This window comes from Triticum aestivum, chromosome 2A, assembly GCF_018294505.1.
Source record: "Triticum aestivum cultivar Chinese Spring chromosome 2A, IWGSC CS RefSeq v2.1, whole genome shotgun sequence".
Lineage (NCBI taxonomy): Eukaryota > Viridiplantae > Streptophyta > Magnoliopsida > Poales > Poaceae > Triticum > Triticum aestivum.
In genome coordinates, this window is record NC_057797.1 from 12,492,201 (window position 1) to 12,504,256 (window position 12,056).

At 43.1% G+C, this 12,056-nt stretch overlaps 1 pseudogene; it reads left to right on the plus strand.

Annotated features, from left to right (window-relative positions):
* Positions 1-11,577: 11,577 nt before the first annotated feature.
* The window catches only part of LOC123191316 (uncharacterized), a 24,016-nt pseudogene continuing 23,537 nt past the window's right edge, over positions 11,578-12,056 (plus strand).

The window sequence follows — 12,056 nt, forward strand, 5'->3', positions numbered from 1 at the left end:
ACGTGCGACACAACGTCTCAGCGCCGACAGGGGGGACGGGGCGAGGGGGGCGGGGCCCAGCGCCCAGGCCGTCAGGCGCTGGCATGCCTCGATCGATGGGGGAGCGGGGGGGAGCGGGAGTCAACTCGAGGGGGAGCGGGGGAAGCCATTGGGAGGGGTTGGGGTGGGTTTTAGAGAGGTTTAGGAGAGGGTTTGGGTAGTTTTTTTTAGGAAAATTCATATATTCGAAAATTTGACCGTTAGAGGGTCAAATTTGTCCGAAAATGTCAAATTTTTGCTATAAATAGGCCTGCCCAGCCCACATATTTTTCACACTCAAACATGGATGACCATGACAATACTAGCTTCCCACTCTCCGATTTCGGTCTTGGGGATATGGAGTATAGCCACTACCCTAGTAGCTCCGATCCCAGTACCATGCCCCCACCCCAGCAACATGCCTATACTACCATGCCCCCACCTGAGCAACTTGCCTATACCGATCATCACACTCTCGAACCCCATATCGATCCCACTTCCGAAGCCGAAGGTCACACCAATTCTAGTAGCGGGACGGGTTCCTCGACCACCATGGGTGTAAAGCAAAAAAGTCGTCGTAGAACCTCGGTAGTGTGGGGATATTTCGATGAAGAAATATCCGTGGTGGCCGGTGTCCGGAAGGTGAGTGCAAGGTGCAAAAGGTGCAAGAAGGAACTTACCGGAGAAGCCAAGGCAGGAACCGGCCACCTAAAGAGGCACGTGGATAGCCACGCCAAGGCGGATGCAACGAGCGCGTCAAGCTCGGCAACTGTGCAAACTCAACCCTCCTTCAACCCTGACGGTATGGTACACAATTTCACCTATGATGCTAATGTTCAGCGAGAAGGTCTATGTCGTCTTATTGCTTCTAATGATTTACCACTAGGCTTTGGTGAATCTGAAGATTTCGTAGAATATATTCAAACTTGTCATAATCCTAATTATAGACCAGTTTCTAGACAAACTACAAGTAGGGATATTAAAAAACTATACAAATATGGTAAAGAGAAAATAAAAGAAGAATTTTTTACATGCACTTTTTCGGTGTCGTTAACATCTGATATCTGGACTGGTCGGGCAAAGCAAGACTACATTAGTGTGATAGCTCATTATGTTAACAAACATTGGCATCTACAAAAAAGTGTCATATGATTTGAATTAATTGATGTATCACATAGTGATGTAAACATTGCTGAAGCTGTACTCAAAGTTGTGAATGATTTTAATCTTGCCGACAAGGTTTTTGCAATAACTTTGGATAATGCTTCAGCTAACACCAGTGCAATGAATACCCTGACTCCTATATTCTCCGTATATGCTGCATCATTTTTAATGCATCAACGTTGTGCTTGCCATATCATTAATCTTATTGCTAAAGGTGCTTTACATTTGTGTGAACCACACGTTGAAGTCATACACACCGCAATATCTTATTTTTCGCATTCAATTCAACGAATTACAAACTATAAGAGATATTGCCTTGCTATAGAGTGCGTTCCTCATAAGTATAATCCAGACATGCCTGTTAGATGGAACTCTACATATATGATGCTTAAGGCAGTTATCCGAGACAGAGTTCAATTCAATGGTTTTATTAATGCAAATTATGGGGTTGAACCTCTAATTAGTGAACAAACTTGGCATGTTATTACAGCATTGACTGCATTTCTTGAGTTGTTCTATGATGCAACAGTTACTTTGTCTGGGGTTTATTACCCGTCATCTCCTTTGATGGTGCATACCCTATTAGACATTGCTAGTCATCTGAAATCATATGAAGGGGATGGGTTATTACTTAATGTTGTTGCTGACGTGAAAACCAAGTATTTAAAATATTGGCAGCAAATTCCATTGTTGTATGCATTTGCATTTATCTTGGATCCTAGAGCTAAACTTGAAGGGCATCGTAGTGCACTCAATGTACTATATGCATCCCTAAGTTTAATTTAGATTATACTGATGACTTCAATGGGAGCATCTGTGGTTCTTCGTCCTCCTCGACCGCTGGAAGCTCTTCCACGTCAACATTTGTGCTTCAAGGTGGCGGGGAGTTAGCAAAGTACCTCAACAGTGACAAAGTCATGTACGATTTAGATAGTGAGGACGACTTCAACATACTGCAGTGGTGGCAAGAACACAAGCTTAAATTTCCGGTGCACTCCATATTAGCATGTGATGTGTTATCGGTGCCTGTCTCTACGGTGTCATCGGAGTCTGCTTTCAGCCTTGCTGGAAGAATAATTGAGGAGAGAAGAACTAGTCTCGCCCCTGATATGGTGAGATCACTAATGTCCGTGAAAGATGGGGAGTTATCAAGAAGGAGAGCGCAACACACTGCAGAAAACAAAGAACTAATAGACATGTTTGAAGAAATGAACTTTGAAGAAGACCCGGAAGAATAGTTGAAGACTTGTAGTGTACTAGTGTAGTCATTTTCTTATCATTTTGTAATTTTCTTATCTTTTTGTAATTTTCTTTCCCTTTTGTAATTCTAGAGCATGGCTTTATACTCTTTTACTTTCCAGGGATGGAAGGTTTTAATGAGGCAGCCCCTAATAAAGCTCAACATTTATCCTAGATGATACATTGCCTCAATTTTTATTTATGCATTATTGCTGCGGTGCCTAACGTGCCTAGCGTGCCATTTTTTGGCTATAAAAGGATGCCCACTTTCTCATTTCTCACACTCAAACTCCATCTCATTTTCCACACACAAACATGGCTTTTCCTCTTCAAAACATTATTTGGAGACAACCTAGTCCCATATGGAGGTACTACGATGAAGAATCCATTACAAATGACAAAGTCTCACCAAGCTTTTTGCAAAGTGCAAAGAATGCGGTAAGCAGTTGAGCGTGCACCTAGATGATGGCAGGTATGCTGGAACCGGCCGAGGCGGCGGCTATAGCTGCGGCTGCGGAGCAAGGTTGAAAGGATCCCATTAGTTAGTTGTAGTATTTGTATTATTTTTTTCTTTCTCTATCTTTTAATCTTTTAGTATTTCTAGAGCATGGCTTGTACTCTTTTACTTCTTTGGGACCGAAGGTTTTAATGAGGCGGACGCTAATAAAACTTTAGATTTATCCCACATAATATTCTAACCGTCTAACGTGCCTAACATGCCTAGCGTGCCTAACGTGCCATCTTTTTCCTATAAAATGGGATGCCGGCCCTTCTCAAGTTCTCATTTCTCACACTCAAAAGTCTCAAACTGCATTTCAGTTTACACATACAATACAAACATGGATGAGAGAGGCTCCAGAATCTGGGACTACTACGACGATGCTGAAGTAGTTATGGACGGTAGAAAATCCGAGCTAAAAGCACGGTGCAAAAGATGCGGTAAGCTGTTGCGCATCGCCTGCCACGGTCCAGTAAACATCCTTACTTGGCACAGAGCATCACACATCAAGAGAGACGAGCTGGCGGCGGCTTCTGGGCAAGGATGAACGATCCAAATTATTAGTTCAGTTCTAGTCTTGTAATTTTTTTATTTCTATTTCTTTTAATCTTTTAGTATTTCTAGAGCATAGCTTGTACTCTTTTACTTCTTTGGGATGGAAGGTTTTAATGAGGCAAGCGCTAATAAAACTCTAGATTTATCCCACATAATACTCTACATTTTTTTTGCAATTTTCTATACATTTTTTGGGTATTTTTTGGATATTTTTTCGCTGTATAAACTCTCCATCTCGCTCGCCTTTTTTTAGTATCAATACATACACAAGCGCTCATATACACACGCATACACTCACCCCTATAAACACACACACACCCTATGAGCACCTCCGAGAGACTGTATTCGTGCGTCGTGCCGTGCCCAAAGTGCAAAGTGGACAGCGTGCAGCGTGGGCGTGGCGGCGAGGCAGCCGTGCAGCGAAGCGATGCAGCGTGCACAGCGTCGCAGGCTAGCAGCGAGCCAGCGAGAGACAGAGCGCCAGCGAGAGTCAGCGAGCGCCAGGCCAGGCGGGCCAGCTAGCGCCAAGCGGACCGGCGTGCCGTGCCTGGGCTGCGACCCCCCGCCCGTGGGCTGGCACGGCACGGCCCGGCTAGTATTCATGCCGTCGCGGGCCGGACCGTGCCAGGCACGTTTAGCGCAGGCCGGCCCGTTTGGCCAGCTATGATCTGGGTCCTGGTTCCTAGAAATTTAATCTGATTTGTCTCAAAAAAAAAGAAATTTAATCTGATTTTTCTCGTATCTCACCACTAATTTTGTTATCCATTGCTCTGCAGGTAGTACAATTTATCTGATCTGTCGCCACTGAAGTCAACGCTGCGTCGCTGCCACCCGTGAGTCATGGATGCATATCCCGAGAATTTAAATGCCTCATGTCGGTCCCGTCGATTCCATCACTCATCGACGATGATATATTGCTTGACACTTGACAGTAAACGCGGTGGATCTCTTCTTCGTTGGAAACCTGGCCTGTTTCAAACTTTAATGTCCAGCATGCCCTCGTATCCTCCTCACTTCCTCAGTTCTCGGTTTCTCAACGCTGTAGACCTAGATAATCTAACTCAGCTCATCATGATTGTTGCTATCTCAAGAGAAGAGATGGCCCGCGCTGCCGCTGCTCTTCTCGTGGTGGTCGATCGCCCTGGTGGCGGCGATGCTCCTCACGGCCCCTAAATGCCATGGACGCATCCATCTCCTGCGGCCAGGTGAACTTCTCCGTGGGCCCATGCCTGACATACGCGCATGGTTGCGCTGGACCGTCTGCGGGCTGTTGCAGCGGCGTCGGGCGCCTCGCCCACGTTGTGTGGACTCTGCCCACAATTGCGAGGGCTCTCTCTCTCTCTCTGGGTTGCTTGATTTCAAGCTTTCATCTATTTTTTTCCTCTTCTATCGCTTTACATTCTTACATAATATTAATATCCAGTACTGCCAATACAGCATACTTCGTAAGCAAAAGAAACCATATTTCTGATTTTATTAAGTATGCATTCATTTGTGTGTAGCAGAAAAAAAAGGGATGAGCTAAATACCAAATAGTAGTGCCCCGGTTTGTTTGCCATACCCCAAAACATGTGAACATAGTATTGCAATATATGCATGCGTGAATTTTTATTCATATTTTTTTCCCGTTGAATTCTTTTGATTCAAGAGCATAAGAGCGAAAGCAATCTCCAATTTCATATGGCCCCATTTTATACTTTAGTTAAGCATGGTACTGCAATATTTGCATGCCTGAATTATTCAGATTTTGTAAGCGATTTGAAGTCTTTTTATTCAAGAGCACAAGAGCAAAAGCAATCTTCAATTTCATCTGGACCTATTTTATACTTTAATTCATCGTGGTTATTATTTGGGTACAAGTAAATCTATATGCCTTTTTAAACTTTGGTCTAAGCGAACAATCTCAATACCTTTTAAAACTCTATGCTAACAATTAAAATGTTCTTCAAGCCCCAGGACATAAATACATGACTAGCTATGTCCATGTCAATGCTAAGTCTAAGTTCATATCCATGTATTCAGGTGCGGTTCAACATTTCAAAGGGAAATATCAATATTTCATCTAATCTTTATTTGATGTCAACAAGGTATGGAAGCATGATGAGGAGGCAGGCATTAGTTACAGTTTGACAACTAGAGAGGAGAAGCTTGCTAGGATCCTGGTCAAAAAAAAGGAGGAAAACCTCGAGTGGGTCTCAGTACTAATACAATTCGTCCCGTCTCGGATGGGGCTTATATTGCCGTGGAGCTGCTCAAAGGTGATTGTTCGCAGATGCCGAAACTGCTGGAGCTCTTCTTCAACATTTGGGTGGACAAGCTGCTCTATGCAGCCACCTGATGCAGCAGGGAATCCCATGCCAGGCAGCTCGGCCGTGGCGGTGATCTCACGACCATCGTCTGGATTATGGCAGAGCATGCTGGCCCATTTGAGATCGGCGAATATGGTCCAGGTGATGAAGGCTCTGCTCAGGACCCCAAGGCTGAATCCGGTGATGGTGGAGAGTTGGGCAGTCTATCGTTTGACCCGCTGCCGTCACCTTTAGATGCCCCTAGCTCCCCTGACTATCCAGCCATGCCCCCTAGCATCTTCACGGTGTTCAATGATTTCTATGATGACGAGCATATGTGGCGTCAATCTCCTCCACCATGGTATCCACCAGCGGAGGAGGGTCCTGCCCTGGCCCCTGCAGACATGCTACCAGCGAAGGCATACGGTGAACGTGTAGACGCCAAACCTAAACCTACAGGCCGTCACAGGAGGCCTGGACGGTATGCTATGTTGGAAATTGTGGGCTATGCGGTATATCCTTTAATTCCTCTGCCTTTTCCGTGGTGCGGCTCACAATGCATGTTGAGGCTAGAGGGTAGAGACCTATTTATAGAATTCACTTTCAGGTGTTTTAATATTCCACCTGTTTCCGGAAAAAAACCGTATGACTCCTGAACAATGTTACCAACCACGATAAAACATGTCAGTTTTCCGAGTCTAAATATACCGATCCCTAGCACACATGTGTGAGTCATGTGTCATGATCAGATTGTATATGTGAGATCAACTTCCAATCTTAATCATGTGGGTCAACAGCCTGCAGAGCCGATCTTGCAAAACAAACCCAGCTCTTCCACGCTGTGATGTCCCGGGAAAAATACGTACGTGCATATAAATTCCAGTAGAGTCAATCCCTATTAATTCCTCTACTGTATTCCATCACAGTTGTCCTCGGCACCTCGAGTATTACTTCCTCGAGTGAAATTCCACATCACTTATTCCCAGTCACAAACATTAATAATATGAACAATTCCACATTGAGTTAAATAAATAATAACCATGTTGAAAGCCACATAAATATCTGACATCTCTCACTTGGCTGAAACATGATAATGAATATATGAAGTTCCATTTGTAAACATGTTTTAAAAGGAATTCCTGACTCTAGTCAGTGAACCTGCACCATATCAGTATCATTATATACAAATAAATGAAACATACATACCTGAGTCATTCCACACCTCGTACGTGTATAAAGTGATAAGTTCCTCAATTGTGTTTACTTTCAACAATAAACTCTGAAATAAGTGACAGGTTGTGATGCACATTCCACGATCATATATGATGCGTGAGATTCCCTTAGCGACAAATATTTCCTTCCACTACTTGAATGCAGCAATATATTCCGGTAGCTAAGGCATGATTGTATAGTGAAGATACAATACAGTCCAGTATTATCCTTTTTATGCTCAGGAGTTCAAACATAATTACTTGTTGGGTATGATTCCCTTTATCAAGGTGATTTAATAGGTTTGCTATTTTCCATAGAAAAGTGTATCACAACAATCCTATGTATTTCCACTCCCAAAAAACGGAAGTTTCAAACATGCCTTTAATTTGAAAGTTATAAGATAACCAAGCTTTCACTTCCATCAATGTAAAATTATCATTGTAAACAAACAAAGAAAAATATCATTGGCATATATAATAGTAAATGACCGCCTTGATTCATTTAGAAAACCATATGACCTGCTTTTCCATTGATGTGAAGCTTGTTAGAAGACCATACATTAATATATATATATATTGAATTAGCAAACCATGTCTTTATTCCCTCTTTCCCTAAATTCCGGAGGAAGAGTTTCCACAAAAATATATATATTCCGTTGTGTAAAGGATCAAATAACAAGAGTGGCATTATAATATTCCATTGAACCAAATTCCTTCTAAAATAATAACAACAACAAAACTTACGAACAATGGGCTTGCGGTTGTTTGGTGAGATAATAAATTCCCAAACTTTATTATTCCTCATTGAGTTTATTCCTTCCCACATTTCTTCCACCCATAGCTTGTGTTCATGAAATATTCAAACCTTCCTATTAAGAGACTTCAGTTATTCCTCAAAAAAAGTTAGAGTGACTTCCCCCAAACACACGCGCTGATTATCTAACATGATATTTCAAGTTAATTCCTCCCACTTATCCCAAGCATGCTAGTGTTAGGAGTATCGCTTGTAATTTCCTTTGGGGTCAAGAATATATTCTAGTATGATTGCCAACAATTCCACCATTATCCATTAAAATATTGTGCTCCCACTTTCCACCAGTTTCCCTTTCCAGATAAAAAAAATACCCTTGATCCATTGGAACAATAATTAATAAATTCCTGGTGTGTGCTTTTGTAGTAGTTGAGAATTTCTGGCCAAAATAAAATACTTCTTTCCAGTCTACAAACCATATGGAGTGACTGTGCTAGATGAAAAATGATATGAATACACTATGTAATTCTTCCTCCAAAGAAAAACAAGGGAGTATCAAGGATATTCAGTTCCTCCATTCAATTGTGAAGTATACAGGAGTATTACAACGGTGATTGAAGTTCCACCTGTTTCCGGAAAAAACCGTATGACTCCTGAACAATGTTACCAACCACGATAAAACATGTCAGTTTTCCGAGTCTAAATATACCGATCCCTGGCACACATGTGTGAGTCATGTGTCATGATTAGATTGTATATGTGAGATCAACTTCCAATCTTAATCATGTGGGTCAACAGCCTGCAGAGCCGATCCTGCAAAACAAACCCAGCTCTTCCACCCTGTGATGTCCCGGGAAAAATACGTACGTGCGTACAAATTCCAGTAGAGTCAATCCCTATTAATTCCTTTACTGTATTCCATCACTGTCGTCCTCGGCACCTCGAGTATTACTTCCTCGAGTGAAATTCCGCTTCACTTATTCCCAGTCACAAACATTAATAATATGAACAATTCCACATTGAGTTAAATAAATAATAACCATGTTGAAAGCCACATAAATATCTGACATGCTACTCTGTATCCAGTGGACTGACATGCCGACCATTTCTCACATGAAAACTATATTTGTATCTCCTCCCTTAATTTGCTATGCTACTCATTCCTACTTTGGTTTTTTGGTGCAGCCAGACGAATTATCTGCCTTATTTTGAATTTATGATATATTTTAGTAGTATTGAGTATGTCAAGGTCTATATATGGCTGAACTTTCTGTGTCTACCTTGTGCTGCGAAAGAAACATTCCAAGGCCACATACAAATTTGGAAATGTTTCGAACCCCCTCTTACCCCCTCTTTTCACATGAGAGGTAAGAGTATATAATAGATCTGAGCTGTTGATCTCATTAATTAGTGGTTTGATTAACTCTTACCTTCTTACCTCACATGTAAAAAGAGGGGGTAAGAGGGAGCATGTTAAATTTTTCCATCGACACCTCAACTAGCACAGGAAAACTAAAGTCTACCGGCGCAAGTAAAGCAAAGCAAAAACTGGACCAGCAGCCCATCTGGAACGACAATGCTTGTTAATTAACTAACTAAACTACCTACCACGAAATGAAGTAACTAACCTTGTTGTCTCTGTCGCAAGATCCACGACGATAAGTACTCCATTTAAAGTTTTAAACTGATAACTGCCTGCTGGCATGCATGCACCAAAACCTTCATTTGGAGGTACTAGGTAATTAGTCAATTAACAAGCTATTTTCCACTGATCCAGATCTGGAGATGCTGCTTATTAACAAGTTGGCTTCTTACTGATGCAGATCTGGAGATGCAGCTCAGTCGAGATGGTCGGGGACAAATCAAGCTAACCATACCTTTTTCAATCTATGTTAACTATAGGCCACTGAAATATTGCCTCTTCCTTGTCCTGCCCTGAACTTGCTACCCTGACTGATCCGCGGGTATGTTCAATCTCATATGTTCCCCAGGCTGAATGGAGAGCATTTTGACTCTCAAGTACATTCTGTTAAGCATGTACTATATAACACTGTTTTTTGAACTATTATGTCCTGACTCGTTAGTCACATAAATCTGCCTCAGTGTTGGTGTAATTGAGTCTCCGGGATGTGTTCATAGAGGTAGGTTGTGCGTGCGTGCGTGCATTCATAGGGCGAGTGTATATGCACATGCATGAGTGTCTATGTCTGTAGTGTGTTTAAAAAATTATAACTAACAAAGCCACTAAAAGATACTCCCTTCGTTCCAAAATACTTGACTTCCATTTGTCCAAAAATGAATGTACCTATACTTGACTTCCATTTGTCCAAAAATGAATGTACCTATACTTGACTTCCATATGTAAGACAGAAAAAGTGAGGTCATGTCGTAACAGTTTGAAAGCCAATCAACAAAGCAAATGCTCTCTGCAAGCATGCAGTCTATTCAAGCAAACGGAAGTATTGAGATGGCAAACCATTTGCACTTTCTTCCACAAGCACCGTGGCTCCCACTACCCGGGCTTCTACCCAGGGAACAAGATGCCCCAAAGGTCCTCCATGACTGTGAGTGATGAATAGCAAGGGAACGAAGCATTCCCTCTTGCTTCACACAGGGCCGTCTCCAGGAATTCGGGGCCCTGGTGCAGAACCCGAAATGAGGCCCTAGAATTTTTAGAATAGACGATTTGTTTACAAAAGAAATATGAACGAATTCAAACACTCCATGAGTTAAAGGTCTACCAAGATAACAAAATGAAAAAAGGGATTGAACCCTGAATTTTGAACGAGCAACTAGCTTGGAAATCTTGGTGTGTGACAACTTAATCAACAAGCCTATTATTTATATTCCCTAGAAAAACTGGATTGATGAATTGATGCATATGCACACCCATATATTCCCTAGAAAAACTGGATTATGAACCGTCTCATATAATTATTCAGATCGGTTATTCAGTTTGAGCACCTCAATCGGTTCATCTCCGTGAGGACAAAATAGTCTAAATTAATTAGGGATTTAGTTTGAGCGCACCTTGTGGATAGATCGGTGATGCCCTCACCTTTTCTCGGCCACCGGCGGACAACAGAATGGTGGAAAGAATTATCCATGCCGGCAGGGCTGTGGGTCGTTTCTCCGGCAACGCCGCTACCCTCCGGACGGCGCCGTACCGGAGTCAGTTCATCTCCGTGAGGGCCTTTTCCTTAACTGAGCAGATCGCGCGGAGCTAGATGGATAGTTGCTTGTTTTTTTTAGCAGGGCTCGAGATAGATTTATCGATCGACCGGCAGGGTGTGTGGATCGGCACTAAGGGAAAGCCTCATTTCGGGAGTCCAGAGTGCATAAGCCTAATTCTGTTCTTGCTGTGAAAACAGGGCCCAAAACAAAGAATATACTACTAGATGCTGGCCCAAAATCGGGGGCCCTTGGAATTTGGGGGCCCTGTGCGGTCGCACAGCCCGCACAGCCCCTGGACGGCCCTGGTTACCCGATACATGAAATAATAGACCGTAGAGCTAGTTTCTCTTCTTGCTCTTTTGTTTTTGAGCGAAGGAATAATAACTTCAAGGCTCATAATCTCGCTAAATTCGCTTCTAATTTAGATATAGGTAGGCATATTTGGTTGGGCTCTCCTCATGACCCACACCGTGTACCTATGAACATTGTTTTGAATCAATAAAGCGAGCGAGATTTCTCAAAAAAAAAGGGTATGTATACACCATGACTTGTGAATTTTTTATCGATCCGATATCGAGTTTATCTGCCTTAATTAGCTACATCATTATGCTTGAAGAAAAAGATACACTCATCCTCTGGTGAAACTTCATTTAACACAGTGCATGCAGGACAAGAACAATGGCTCGAGGGCCTATAGACTTCTAGAACGCATGGGCGGTTCAGACTCTGGTGCTGGTGAGCCTCACTCTTCAGGTTACCCTCGTCTTGCTAGCTGGGATCCGGCGGAGTGAAGCATCCTGGCGTTTGTTCAGGTTCATCATCTGGCTGGCTTACCAGCTGGCTGATGCCACTGCAATATATGCTCTTGGTCACCTCACTACCGGACTCGCGGGCTATGCCTACGGCCCAAGGCCGTCGGCATAGGTCCTTTCCCGTCGGCATAGATCTATGCCTACGGCTGCCGTCGGCATAGCCCCGTCGGCGTAGATCACGTCAGCGTAGATGTGTCAGACCGTCGGCGTAGTATAGCCGTCGGCATAGGTGCATATGCCGACGGCCGCGGGATAGCCGTCGGCATAGTTTAGCCGTCGACGTTGTTTTCCGTCTGACGGCAACGGACGGCGCCGTCAACAGCGCTATTCAGGAGACGACACGTG